Raw genomic sequence first — 15,875 nt, forward strand, 5'->3', positions numbered from 1 at the left:
ATACATTTTGGTTGAATTAGAAAGCCCATGCAATTTGCCATGATTATAATGCTTCATTAATGCTCACAGAGATGGTGAATCACTTAAATGAATTTGGAAATCACTGCACATAGGAAGTGTCAAACTCAGTGTACTTACTTGTCTTTGGAAACCTGCCAAAGCAGTGGGCAAGCAAACTGCCAAATATGTGCACAGGGCATCCATGAATGACAGACTAAAGTGCATGTGAATATGTGAAAACAGGTGGCCTGGGATGTCTGGTATCAGCAAAGCATCTGGGCCCTGAAGTGTGACTGCATTATATTTTCTGCTCCCAGTGGAAAACAATGCTAATCATGAACACAGAGGCAGGCATTGTTTAGAATCCTTTTGTTCTGTAATCTCTGCAAGGTATTAGAGTAGACTCCAAACCATGCTTTGAATTTTAGGAAACTCGACGTCTCATTTTAACCTCTTTGGACCACATCTTTCCTTACAGTCCTGTTAGCAATACTAGTTGCACATATGTTAATATGGCTGCTCAATTTGGCTCTTTTTCATTTCTGAGCATGCACGTATGTTAAGTAGATGGGATGGTTTTCTGTCGTCATTGTTCAGTTTCTCTCCTAATGAATGTTACTAAATACATCCTAATTATAGACATACTGTCTGTTTCTGAATTTCTTCATTTTTAGCTCCTTAGTGGAGGTAGGGCTTCAAAGAGTCTTTCTAAAGTATGTTTCCTACATATCATAATTTAACTGCTCTGCATCTTCTAAAGTTAGTGAAACACTTTTTCAGTGCATGTTGGTAGAATATTAAAATGTAAGTGCAGGATGAACTGTAACAAAGTTTAATCTACATAAATAAAAAAATGAATAAAATTAAAATCAATTGGAATGGATATTTTTATTTGCTTAATATGGAGGTCAAACCATTTTTCATTCTTTTTTTTTATTTCAGCAGTTCTCAGTACTCAGCAAACTTTATAATCACGGTGAGGAGCAGGTTATATGGATGTTTAGTATCCACATGCCCATGAATAAATTGATTTAATTGTTCTGGGTAAGGCCCATGCTTCAGTATTTTTAAAAGCTCCCCAGGTGATTTTAATGTGCAGCCAGTGTTAAAAACCACTGCTAGAACTGAAGTTCTGCATCAAACTACCTTAACATTCAATCCTCCCACTCCATTTTGTATTTGTAACATGCTTCTCTTGTTGTAACTCTGAACTTTGGGAAAATGTCCTTTGTTTAACTTCTTTCTTATTTAATGTCCTACTGAGTAGAAGGTAAATTTAAGCTTGAAAATAGCACTGATTTTGAAAGACCATGATCATGAATCACTTGGTTAGGTGTGCCAATTGGTGAGAAGAGCAGGGGAGGTATCTTATCCCTACTCTCACTCTTGCTGTGTTTGGTTATTTCATAAACTAAATTTAAAATGCAAAATAAGTTTTTATTCTTTATTCTCATTGTAAATTGATTAGAAATGAATCGTTTTTAGCATGGCACTTCACAATCAGAAAATTGGTTAGAAATTCAGAAAGAACTTTTGGTCTAAAATCCCTCTAAGCTCCTTCTGTAAACAAACAACTTGAGTATGTGTCAACATTGTTCCCTGGTTGGTATTACTGCTAAATACTTAGCTTGCATTATTGTCATTCATACTGTGCAATATATTGATAAGTGGCTTTAGGAGTAGTCTAGGGAGCCCATAGTCAGCAAAAATTAGGATAGTGATGTAATATTAATCATGTGTTTTTCTAAATACCTGTAATTGCTTGCACTTAAAAAAATTCAATGTGAATACATATTCAGATATTTATAAGATATTTTCAACTTACTAAAATTACATATAACATTAAGATTGCCACTTAAAATTTAAACATCTATGCATATGGTCTCTAGATATTATTATGAAATATCAACCAATTTTAGGTCTGAACAAAACAGTATTTTTGCAGATTGTTTTCTTCACTTCCCTTGTTTACCCTTCTTCCTACTCCTTCTCCCTTTTTTCTTTTCTCCTTCTCACCTTTCATTTTACTCTTCCTTCCAATCCATCTTTTTTTGAAGATAAAATTATCCAAAAGACAAAACAAAAGACTTGCAGTTAAGAGAAGATGTTGCAGGACATGTTTTTACCTTCTAGAACTACTCTCCCTGTTTTCTGCAGTCCTCATGCAGTACCTTCACACTTTACCCCATCACATCCTGGTTCTGACAAAGATTCTGCCCGGGAGAGGTATTCATTACTGCATGATGATCTAAAACAATAACCAGTACTCTCACACCTTCCACCTTAAAAGTATTATGTATTTCCTTGGTGGTCTACTAGATGTCTAGTCAGAACAAATAATTCACAATGTGCTAATGGTAAATAAAAACTATTAGAAAAAATGTTCTTGGCCATACAATATGTTTGAGATATGCTTGTAATATTTAAGTACAATATGAATGAAACTATCTAGGCATTTCAGGCTGGTTCTGGAGGTTTTGTGCAACTATTACATAGCAGGATGTTATTCTCAGTTTTGTAGATCCCAAGAAATGTTATTCGTTCAGAGATAAACAATACACTGGAGTGACCAATATCACAATTTACAAGAGATAGATATACAAATGAGGATACAAAGTAAACAGTCCAAAGATAAGACACATAGATATACATAGATAATATAGCTGCATATTACATATTATTCCCATTAGAATTAAATTTACACAACATAAATTATTTTATTTACCACTCTGGCTTTAGTGTCTAGATCAATGCTTGATTTACGTATTAGGTACCCAATGAATATCTATAGTAAGAATGATTTATAAAATAAAAATATCATACTAAACAGTAAATTTTAAATGATTTCTTTTTATTTTTTCAAGAGAAAGAGGAAGATATTGGGACTCCCAACAGAATTTCCACATCACAATCCACTCCCAGTCTCACCCAGCCTGCACCTGGTATTCTGAGGAAGGGCCTGGTATGTGAACATAGGACCGTTCCCATGTGGGTCCAGACGAATTACTGATGAGTCACCACCTCACTTCTTTAATTTTCTTCTTATTTACCTGCGTCATCCACTAGGCTTTGTATTAATATTTCTTGAGGGCAGGAATTATTATTTTTTGATACAATGACATGGCAAATCTATACATAAATGTGTGAATTTTGTATAGAAAATTAGTGTTTAATTAAGATGATGACAGTGATGATGATAATAACTCATTCCAGAAATGCAAATTACATGTGATCATATTAAAAAGACTAGTCATTACAAAAATACGCATTGAGTATCTATCATATGCCAGACACTGATCTGAGCACACTAGGAAAATAAAACATATGACTGGGCATAGGGACAGGGGAGGTGCCATGTTATGATATTCATTAGGCATGGTCTCTCTGGAAATGAGACACTTGAGTTGAGCCCTCCATGATCAGAAGGCAACAACTAAACAAATATTTAGGAGACAATCTGGTGAGGAGTCATGAACTTTCAAATGGGCTTATTTATCGGACTTGTCTGTCAATTAATTCCATTTGGAAGCCCATGACATAATTTTATTATGTATTTCCAATAAAATGCAAAATGGTTGGAAGGTTTTTGTCCAGAAAATTTTAAGATGTTATTGATTTTTTCCAAAGTCCTTTGTGGCTGCGTAAGAGAAGATAGACTGTGAAGGGGCAAGATTGCAAAATGACCAATTTAGAGTGTGTTGCAGGTTTCTGTGGGGAAAAATGGTAGTTTGGAGAAATAATAGAAACAGAAGGAAGGGAGTGTGTTTATATGTTAAGAAAATAGCTTCTAATGGAGTCAATATTGGGTTTGGAGAAAAATTGCCAAGAAATGGACATTTAGAAGATTATCTCAAGTGTTCTCTTTTGGCCACACTGAGTTGAGGGTGCCTATTTTAATCAGTATGGATTTATTAAGGAAGTGGGTTTGATGAAAATATATATTTCAAATTTATTCACATATAAATATATTTGAAATCATATGGTTACGTAACAGCATGTTGTAAGAAGACAATGATACTGAACCTTTGTAACATTTAGAGATCCAAGACAGGTAGAGAAACCAACAAAGGAGATTGAGAAAATCAGCCAGTGGTGTAGGAGAAAAACTATGGCATCATAAGAGTCTAAAGAAGAAAATGTCTCAATTAAGAAGAAAAATTATTTTTTTTTATTTTTTGGAGAGGTTTTTGCTATAGGGTGCATGCGCTCGCCAGAGAGACATAGAGACAGAAAGCGAGAAATCACCCCCCAGGGGGGATGGTCACGCCGCAATCCCTTCTCCTCCATTCTCCTCTCTAGATCTTGGGCATGCACGCACACGCGTCCAGCATGAGTTTTAAGTCACCGGGTCTGGGACGCAAACTGCAGTCAACTACGTGGGAGTCCAGCGACATAGCCATCACGTTAACTGCTGGTTCCCAGAAAAATTAAATTTCAAGAATCTGGTACAATGAAGACAAAATAGACATATATAAATGATTTTACTCTAGTAGAAAGGACAAAAATCTTAGAGCGTTTTGAGGTAATAATGACAGCTATGAATGTGAAAGAACAACTATATTTATTTATTTATTTAATTTAGTTATTTTTTAGATTTTTTTTCATAGAGCATGTGTGCTTGCTGAAGACAGACAAAGACAGTGAGAGGGAAACTGAGAACACACCCTCTAGGGGTATGGCTACCCGTAGTCCCTTCTCCACTCTCCTCTCAGGATTTGGACAAGCACACATGCACCAGGAATGATTTTTAAACCGTCAGGTTTAGGATTTGAACTGTGGTTGGCCACATGGGAGTCCAATGTCTTAACCATCACACCCCCTGCTGGTTCCTATATTTAAAGAAGTATTACTGGGTAGTAGTGCAGAAGAATGGTTTAATAACTGGTGCAATAAAGAAAAGAAAGTTTTGTTTGTTTGTTTGAAGTTGAATATACTAAAGCTGTTTTTAATTCTAATTGGAATAATTCATTAAATGGAAGAAACTCAAAAAGCAAAAGAGAAAGATAAAGGCTTAACAGCTATATAATTGAGAAGGCAAAATTGATTAGGATGCAGGTCTTCAGAAGTAAAGTTGTCAATTAATATTACTCTAATATGTCAATGGACAGTACAGATTATTCAAATATGTAAGGTGATAGAACTGATATTGAAAATATTTTCTCCCCAATGGCAGGGTTTTTATATGTAAAATATGTGAAAAAAATAACATCTATGAATGAAGAATCTGTAGAGTATGTTGGAGAAAAAAGAGATTTGAAATCATTTCAGAAAAAGTATTACTTAAAAAATAGATTATCTAGCATTTTTCAATTGTTTCTGAGGTTTGTGGGCTCAATTTTTTAAATAATTAATTATCTTTTTACATGTATTTTTCCTAGATAACAACTAAGAACATGTGAAAAAAATTTTCATATGGAACTATAAATCTAGACTTACAATAATATGTCTAAATTTGTTAGCTATATAAAACTGGAAAATATACTGATGAATTTAATTAAATTTTTGATGGGAATTTATGTGTTACCCTAACCACGTTTTCACAGTACATATAAAAACTATAACAAATATGCTAGCCTATTTTTCTGACTTTGTCTTCTAATTCTCGCAACCACCAAACTAGAAGTATGAGTGTAATCTCTACTCAGCACAGCCTTTTTCTCTTCACTAAATTTGCATTTATATTCCTTATTTTATTTCATTTTTTTAGAATTTTGCCATAGAGTGTGTGTGCTCACCACAGCATGACAGAGAGAGGAAGAAGGTGAGAAATCACCCTCCGCCCCGGGATGGACATGCCACAATCTTTTCTCCTTCAATCTTCCCTTGGGATTTTGAGCATGCATGTACATATAATGGCATGTTTTGTGTTCTCGATATTTAAGAACTTGGAGTCAGCACATTTGTGTAATTTTTTCCAGCAACATTGAGCTTCTTGGCTGCAGGGAAGGACTACATAAACATTTAAATAAAACCAGGGCTGCCTGGACTCTTGCCAGAAGAGTAAAAATAAGAAAGAGAGAGAGACTGAGTCAAATTCTGAATCATTAATGAGTGAGAAAACTAGACAGAATTTATATATATGCATCTCAACTTAGCTTTTGGAGAGAGCAAGTGAGAAAGTCAGCTGTAAAGTAATAATGTAAAACTATGAATGCTTCTCTATCATTTTGATAGCTGAAATTTCTGAAGGGTGTGTGTGTGTGTGTGTGTGTGTGTGTGTGTGCATGTGCACGCACTCACATCATATTTCCTAAAAGGGGTATGGAAAAAAATGTGTCAAGTGATAGTCCAGTGTCTGATGGTTGTGGAGGAAAGGTAATTCATACACTCCTGGTAGGAATGTAAATTACTACAGTCATTACAATAAACAGTATGATGTTTTCTCAAAACAATTAAAAATAAAAATACCATATGGCCCAGCTATCCAAAGGATATGAAATCAGTATGTCAAAGAGGTATCTTCACTGTGACATTTATTGCAGATCTGTTCAAAAATAGCTTAGACGTGGAATCAGTCTAAATCCCCATCGACTGATGAAGGACGAAGAAAATGTAGTGTATATACACTTTGAATATTATTCAGCTATGAGAAAGAATGAAACTTTGTCATTTGAAGCAATATGATTGAGCTTTCAGGACATTATGTTAAGTGAAATAAACCAGGCAGAGAAAGGCAAAGGCAGAATGCTTTTGATCATATGTGGAAACTAAAAAAGTCAAATTGATCGAAGTAAAGACTAAACTAGTGGGTACCAGAGCCTAGAAAAGCTCAAAGGGAAAGATTGGTTAATTGGTAGGAAACTACAGTTAGATAAGAGTTCCAGTGTTGCATAGCACAGTAGGGTGACTAGACTATAATTAGCAATAATTTATTTTGTATTTCAAAATAGCTAGAAGAGAAAGATTTGAATGTTCACTGCCTAAGGAAATAACAGAGGTTTTAGGTTAATATCCTAAGTTCCTAGGTTTGATCATTACACAATGTACACGTGTCAGAGCATCACACTATATCTCATAAATATATGTAATTATTATACATCAATTAGAAATAAATAAAAAAATTAAAAACAAACAAAAAGAGACTGTAACAAAGAGAGAGCAAAAGATAGTCAGTGTATAAAGTCACAAAGATATGGAAAACATCTTTTTAATATTTAATATTTAAATATGTCAGATTTTTTTTTTTAATTGTTGCAAGTTGTCTGTGCTTACTGGACAGGATCGGGAAGTGAGAAAGCACCCCCAGTGGGGGAAAGCCACCAGATCTAGGACTCAAACTGCACAGCTGGCCATGTGGATCCAGCTTTCTAAACTTCCACATCGCTGGCTGACCCTGAAGTAATTTTTGGTGACAGGATCTGAGTTTCTGGTTGCCTTGGAGACTCACTTGGAAACTATAAGAGAGAATGAGAAAGAGTATTGGAAAGTGACATCTGAGTAGAAGATGTGAGGGAAGCACAGGCATTAGTGCATTTTGACTACAGACCATCTGAAGATGAGTAAAATAGACAAAGCTAGTAGGCATTAAGAATTGGGTATAGAGAGCAGGACTTCCAGTAACGTACATCCAAAAAGACGCAAAAAATTTCAGTATCTTCTGCTGATTGAAAAGGACCGATAATGTCTCTCTGAGTATGCACAGGAAAATTTTCATTTCACATCAATGCTTATCATAACTTCTCTTAGGATTATCCATCCTTAATATAAACACAGTTGCCTCTGGGCCTCACATATAAAGAGGGAAGAAAATTTGAAGTAAATATATTGTTTAATTTAGGCCAAACAGGTTTTAAAAATACATAGACTAGTCATCTGGATGAAATGTGACTATCTTTGTATTTGGATTTGTTAAAACAAATTTTGAAAGTACATATGCATGTTATTGTTATTTTCCAATTTGTGAAAAAATTGTTTATATGTACTAACTGTTTATAAGGGGAAAATTTAAAAAAAAAATCGAGACTCTTAATGTGTTTTTTTTTTTTTTTTGAGAAATTTTTGCTATAGGGCACGTGCACTTGCCAGAAAGACAGAGAGAGAGAGACAGACAGAAAGCAAGAAATCTCCCCCGGGGGGATGGCCACACTGCAATCCCTTCTCCTCCATTCTCCTCTAGGGATCTTGGGCACACACACAAAGGGTCCCAGCATGAATTTTAAGCCACTGGGTCTGGGACTCGAACTGTGGTCAACTACATGGGAGTTCAGCAACATAGCCATTATGCTAACTGCTGGTCCCATGTTTGTCTTTTTTTGTTATTTTTCTTATACACACATTTAAAACTCAAGCAATATGAGAAGTAATAGCAAAAAAAGCATAACTAAATTTATTTTTAGTTATAAATGAAAATTACCTAACAAATGTTCAATTTCAATACCATGGTAGAGATATTACCATTGCTTATTACATGAAAGTAAGAAGTTAAATGTACTAATGGTGCAATTTTCTTGCTAATTCATTCTTTACTTAATAGCACATAATTGTTTTAATAATGTTGATGTCTCCTAAAAAAATGAAAAGGCATAGTGAAGGGGCATATTCATTCTTACTAAAAAATTTAGTAAAAAGATGAAGAAACTTGACAATATATTAATGCCCTCTGTGCTGGTGCCTTTTCCCCACCAACATTTTGAAATCATTAAAAGGTTTGTAATGGGTGGCCCACTTAAAACATTACTAGCAATTATTAATCAAAAAATTAATTATATGGAGTGATTAATTTGCCAATTACAGTCCAGGGTGAAGGAACAAATATGAAAAAATGTGCATCAAAATGATTTATTCTTTATAATAATGAAAAAGTATTTATTATCTTGCTACTTAAAGTTTATATAAATTTAAAATAGGAAGTATATGAAAACAGGAAACATATACATAATGCCACAAAATTCCTTCTACAATAAGAAAACATTGGTTAATAGCTATATGATAAATTCTGGGAAGAGAATGCCCATTGTCAAAAAGCACTTTATGTCTGTTGCTGAATAATATTCACACATTTCTGATCCTTCTTTTTTTTTCCATTTATTTGAGTAGTTGTGGAACACATAACCATGTATATATGATTACAAATTACAGTAAGATCCAAAGACAAAGTCAAGATTGAAATGAGAGATTATCACAGAAAGACCTAATCCACATTAGACACTTAGAAACAGTATCTTTGGAGAAGTGATGTTGACATAAAGATCTGGAAGAGATGAAACAAGTATGCTAGGAAGGAAATGGGAAAAGACATTTCCATAAATAGAGAAAATGTGCAAAAGATGCTAATCCATTAATCCAGATACCTGAGCTCTGAAAAGAGTCTGATTGAAATTTTAAAATTACAAAAAAGTTTTAAAAAGACTAGGTTTTCTAATATGTTGCAGTGAAATACTAACCAATGGCTGAGTTATTGTGTAAAAAGTAATCTGCTGATTGAAAAAGAATTAAAACCTACATTTGACTTTCATACACATTAATAAGCTTTTCTACTTTTCCGAATAAGACAAAAACTGAACATTCTTAATTCTGCTGATGTAAAGTTTCAATTATACCAACAGGATAATATTTTAAGATGAAAGATTAAGGTGCTTCTGCTTTCATTTTCATGGCATGCACATACATACAGGCCTGTGTATCAATAATTCTATAGTCATTTAAACACTAATATTTACTTTGGCTTAGTGCTGTCTTCTATAATTAGGTGTTATTTTTAGTCTGTTTGTTTAAGTAGGTGCTAGTAGAGCATAGTAACTATTCTTTAAAAAAAATTATTTCCATGAAAACTGACTACCCTCCATCTGATCTGATTCATTAGAACTAATCTGATTCATTAGCTCTGGATTTCGTAGGAGGGACAACATTTCTTTCATGCATGCTTTTGTCATCCTTTTCAGCTACATCAGGCAGTGTTTGGACCTAATGGACATATCTTGTTTATCTTTTGCCATTATTACAATGAAATTATTTTCTTAATGGTCTTTAATGGCCTGAAGAACTAATTCAACTTTCCAAAGTGCCCAAATGTAATCAAGGAATAATACATGTAAGAAATCTCTTACTTAAAATTTGGAGCACAGAAGTATTTTCCTCAGTTGAAGAGTAAATCATAACACAAATACCATTCAGACCTATCATATTTTTGAGATATACATTTATGTTCATACTGCATGAAATTACATACGTATAAAATGATGGGTGGTGCAGGCAGTAGCATATTAATCTACTGTGCTGGAAGCCAGTGACCAACCTTGGGCTTGGGTCCCTAATCAACCTGAAACACGCCAGACATGGGCATGCCAAAGATCCTGACTAGCTAGAGGGATGGAGGAAGGGTATCGTGACATGGTCAGACCCTGTCAGGGTTGTCTCTCTTTTTCTCTCTCACTTGCTCTCATGCACACACGTTTATGTGTTCTCTGTCATACTTCCTTTAATTAAAATAGTAAAACTTTTAAAAGTATTATTTTTATGATATAATAAATTAATAATATCCTGACTGTGCTGTTACATAAGTTTAATATAATGAACAGATATAAACTTTCAGTCCAAAGAATAAAGGCTTTTAGCCATATAAAATGAGATATATAAATAACATATTAGCAACATCACAATTTATTTTACTCATACAAATATGTGTCCTGGTATAAAATGCATAGATAATACTTTATCCTCTGCCTTTTGTTTTTGTATATAAATCATATTAGAATGTTTTATTCTAAAACACAAGTTCTAAAGGTTGTGAGATGATATGATTTGGTAACCCATATAACACTCTCAGATGTGAAAGGAGTACTTTAATTCTGCATATGGTAAGCACAACTTGATACGATAACATAGCAAAAACATCTGTGAGAGAGCTTTATGCTCCCTCACTTCCCCCCCAGAGGATGTGTGAACTCACCAGAGAAAGACAGAACGATACAGGGAGAGAGAGGGGGAGAAGATACTTCCCAATAGGGCAAGGTTGTGCAATAATTCCTTCTCTTCATTTCCCCATTCTGTCAGGATTTGGGATATATATGCATACATTGCACATATACCCAGTATGTTTTATGTTTTTTAAACCACTGAGGCAAAGAATTTGGATCTGACTCCATTAATCACTAGACTACAAGGCCAGTCTAAGTTTTTTATATATATAGATAGATAGATAGATATCTATCTATATATATATATATAAAATCTATTTATTTATTTATTTATTTATTTTTCTTTTGAGAGGCTTTTACTATAGGGTGTGTGCACTCACCAGAAAGACAGAGATATACAGAGAGACAGAAAGCCAGAAATCAACCCCTGGGGGGATGGCCACAGCGACATAGCCATTATGCTAACTGCTGGTCCCAAGTTTAACATTTCTAATATGCTATGAAGAGATTTTTGAATTCCTTAATTTGTTGACATACTAAACAATCATATACTAGTAAATTCAATGAGATGCAACACAGTTTTCCAAGAGTTGATAAAGTGAAATGTGATGATCAATTGTATATATCAACATGCCATTGTGAAGGGATACTCAGCTGATAAAATATTATTTCTGGGTGTGCCTGTGGCATGTTGCAGAAGAAGAGATCAGCATTTTTTCTTTTTTTCTTTTTCTTTTTCGTTTTTTTTTTTTTTTTTTTTTTTGAGGGGGTTTTTGCGTGCACTCACCAGAAAGATAGAGAGACAGAAAGTGAGAAATCACCCCCCGGGAGGATGGCCATGCTGCAATCCTTTCTCCTCCATTATCCTCTCAGGATCTTGGGCACGCACACACACATGCCTGACATGAGTTTAAGCCACCGCGCCCGGGACTCGAACTGCAGTCGACTACATGGAAATCCAGTGACATAGCCATTACGCCAACTGCTGGTCTCGAAGATATTAGCATTTTAAGCAATAGATTGGGTAAAGTAGATTGCTCTCCTGGGTAAGAATGGACATCATCCAGTCTATTGAAGGAATACAGAGTACAAAAACAAATGGTGAGTCATCTTTCTCCTCCTGAGCTGGGTATCCATGTTCTTCCTTCACCATTGCAGTTCATGGTTCTGAGGCATTCAGACTCAGACTGAATTATGCCACTAGTTTTTGTGGTTCTCCTGCTTGGTGAAGAGCCTTGACCTCCATAGTATATGAGCCAGTTGCCATAATAAATCTCATGCACAGACACACAAATGTACATGCAGTTTTAGAAAGATAGATAGGTATATATAGGAAGATACAAATAAATATAGATAGATATGAATATATCCTACTTGATCTGTTCCAATGGAGACATTAATTTAAAAATGCAGCTGTAGAAAAGCATAAGGTAGCCAATTTTCAAAGTACTAATCTGGGTCTGATTATGAAGGTATTTTTCAGATGCAATTAACAGCACTGACAGCCTAGGTTAAGTATAGAATACTCTTTTTAATAATACAGTTGACCTCATCTAATCAGTTAAAAGACCTTGAACATAACACAGGTCTCAATACTTCAGTCTCGATCTCTTTCAATATTCAACATTGCCCTTTGCTCCAGAGTTTCAGATCTACTGATCTGTCTCACAAATTTTGGACTTACCAGTCCCACCTTCTGTTCTCTCTTTCTCTTTCTCTCTCTCTCTCTCTCACACGCACATATATACACATACACATATATAATAAAAATATATAAATTAATGTATAATAAAATGGCTAGATCAGTTATGGTAAATATATTTAGTGTTGATTAATACATTAAAATATCCATTTTTTAAAATGTAAGTAAAACAAGAAGACAACATAAAAACTCATCAACACACCAAGTGACTGGAAAAAAAAAACTACAAACAAACAAAAACATATTTTCCCACGAATTAAAAAAAAAGTTGTTAAACAAATCACCTTGATGAAGGAAGACTGTAACATAGAAATGAAAAATAGATACAAAGATAAGAAAGCTGGAGGAGACAAATGGGAATACAGGTATAATTAAAGCACAAAGTAAGAAAAATTAACCACAGTATTAAAGAGATAGAGACGAATTTGGAAAGGGCAAAGGGAAAATTATCATGTAGAAAACACAAAAATAGACAAGGGGATATAAAAGAGAAAAACAAGTACAATAAAACAAATAAATAAGAGTTAAATAGTATAAGAGAAAAATTAATAAGCTTAGAAAATAGGCAAAAAGAAATATATGTATGAGAAAACCACATACAGAAGATGTGTCTTCAATGAAGGAAAATGTTATCAGAGACTTTATACTCATCCAAATCATCACTTAAAATTTTCAGTAAAGAGACAGAGACAGAGAGTAAGGCATGATAGAAAAGATGAGAGAGAAATACATTTCTAAATATGACAATATGCTCTATTAATGAGGCATTATGGAAACAAGCACTCGCATTGCTATTTGCCGGGGTCCAGCCTCGGCGTGGGTGGGTTATCTCGAGGAAGGCGGCGAAGGTGAACAGAAGACAGAGGCCTCCATGCCTTTCATGCACGTCCTATGCCGGACACCCCTCAGAGTATTAAAATTTTTAACTGGTACAAATCATATGAAGATTTGATTGCTAATATTAGAAAATTAAGGCACCAGCAGATAGTGTAATGGTTATGTTGCTGGACTCGCATGTATCAACAGCGTTTCAAGTTCCAGACCTGGAGACTTAAAACTCATGCCAGGCGCCATGTGCATGTGTGCCTAAACTCTCAAGAGAAGAATGAAGGACAGGAGATTGTGGCATGGTCATCCCCCTAGGGGATGATTTCCGTCTTTCTGCATCTCTGTCTGTCTCTCTGGTGAATGCATATTCCCTATAACAAAGCAAAATAAAACAAAATCTAAAAAAAAAAAAAAACAAATTAATAATATTAAAAACATATATGCTTCGATGGAGCAATTTCACATCTAGAAATTTATCCTTATGATATTAATAGCTAAAAACCTATTTTCAATTTTATTCAGTTCATTGTAATAGACTAAGATTGAAACAACCCAAATGCGTAAACTATTTTTATTAACAGTGATATAAGCATTTGAGGAAATATTTTTATTAACTATTACATTAATATCGCCAAAATACATGATTAAATTAGTTAAGTACAGAACAGTATGTGTGATGTTATTTAGGTAAAAATAAAATACTGGAAAATTATTTATTTATTTATGTTTATACATCGATTAATGTTCTAGAAAAAGACATAAAAGCTACTAGCAGCAGTTATTTTGAGGCACAAGTATGGTAAAATGGAGGATGAACAAGACAATAGCAGGGAAATTCTTGCTATGCACTTTTTAATGTGCTTTTTGATTTTTTTCATTTATTTGCTTTTGTTTTTGTTTCTTTCAGGAGGAAGTTCCCCAACTATCACAAATCGTGCAGTTGAGTTTACCACATTTGGGGAAATCACAGAGGTCAGCACCTCCTGAGTGCAATGGATAAGCTTCATGTGTGAAAATCACCTTCATGATCATGGTATCTCCCCTGCCAGGTAAGCATGATTTTGCTTTGAATCATTGGAATGCATTGTATTTGAAAAAAAAATTGAATAAATTAAAAGTAGGAAGAATATATATATATATCTACATATATATACACATATACATATACATATATCTACATATATAATCTACATATATAGATATATGGATATAGATATCTACATATGTAGATTATATATGTATGTGTGTGTGTATATATATAAATAAACTTCCTGAAAAAAAGTACTCCTAGGCTCACAAGTTAACTAATTTCTAAGCACTTTTCTGAAGTCAATTAGCATAATGCCATATTAGTAGCATAATTTTTTCTAGAGAGAGAATTTTCTATAGGGCATGTGCACTCCCCAGAGACAAAAAAGCAAGAAATAACCCCCTGGGAGGATGGAAATGCTGCAACCCCTTATCCTCCACTCCACTTTAGGGATTTTGGGCACACATGGACACATACCTGGCATGAGTTTCAAACTGCCATGTCCAGGAATTGAACCATTGTTGATCATGTGGGAGTCTAGTGCCTTAACCACTACACATTCTGCAGAACCTGTACCATAATTTTTAATATTAGCTGAATTAAAAGTATAAGAACTTAATGTTCTGTAATCCTCCTGTGTACCTATGACATATAGCACAGTAATGTCACCAGTTCTTTTTAAACTAAAATCAGAATATGTAAGAAACCCATTCAATTATTTAAAAAATAACCAGAAACACACTTGCCAGTATCATTAGTCATAATTTAAGTTTTACTTATTTTAAGGACTGTTGACATAATTGCTGTTTTTGTGCTATGGCTATTTTATCTCTGTCATTATTGCAATATTGAGATTTCTTAAATGATCTATGTCAATTAAAAACTATTGAATGTAAGAGATATACACAAATTACATAAAGTTCCTCATTAAGGGGTAGTCACACACAAAAATCATATAGAATACATTCTCAACACACTGAAAGAAAAAAAGAAATCAATATTGAACTCATTTTTAATAGCATGTGTGGTGATTTTTCTTTCTAAAATAACACCTACTTTAATTAGAAAAGTGATAACATTCTTTGAGTCAGTTCCTGTATTTCTAGAAGAGAGTATAGAAATACCTAATTGCCACTTTGTTAAGTTTTATAGGCAGAATCAAGTATGTTTCTTCATTTGGTTGGGCAAGATACGAAACTAAAACACTGCCTCTGGACAGCTCTGGAAATGAAATTTCTACGGATTCTTTTGCCATCCGTTCACGCTAGGCAGATGTGCAGTGTTTATCTTTTGGGTAACACAGTGCTATGATCATCCTGGATCCTGATTACAACTGGTAAATAGGAAATTAAAGTGTAGGGAAGATCAATCAAATGGAAAATCAAATTAATATTACTAAAATGGATACATGATCACTAGATAACTGAAAATGAGAATAATCTTTCCTGCTTATTAAAAC

The 15,875-nt window shown here is 34.0% G+C and overlaps 1 pseudogene; it reads right to left on the reverse strand.

The window, feature by feature from the left end:
* Positions 1-14,290: 14,290 nt before the first annotated feature.
* On the reverse strand, positions 14,291-14,443 carry LOC114004795 (uncharacterized; annotated as a pseudogene).
* Between the last annotated feature and the right edge of the window lie 1,432 nt (positions 14,444-15,875).

The sequence above is a fragment of the Tupaia chinensis genome, unplaced genomic scaffold (genome assembly GCF_000334495.1).
Source record: "Tupaia chinensis unplaced genomic scaffold, TupChi_1.0 Scaffold140301_1, whole genome shotgun sequence".
NCBI lineage: Eukaryota > Metazoa > Chordata > Mammalia > Scandentia > Tupaiidae > Tupaia > Tupaia belangeri.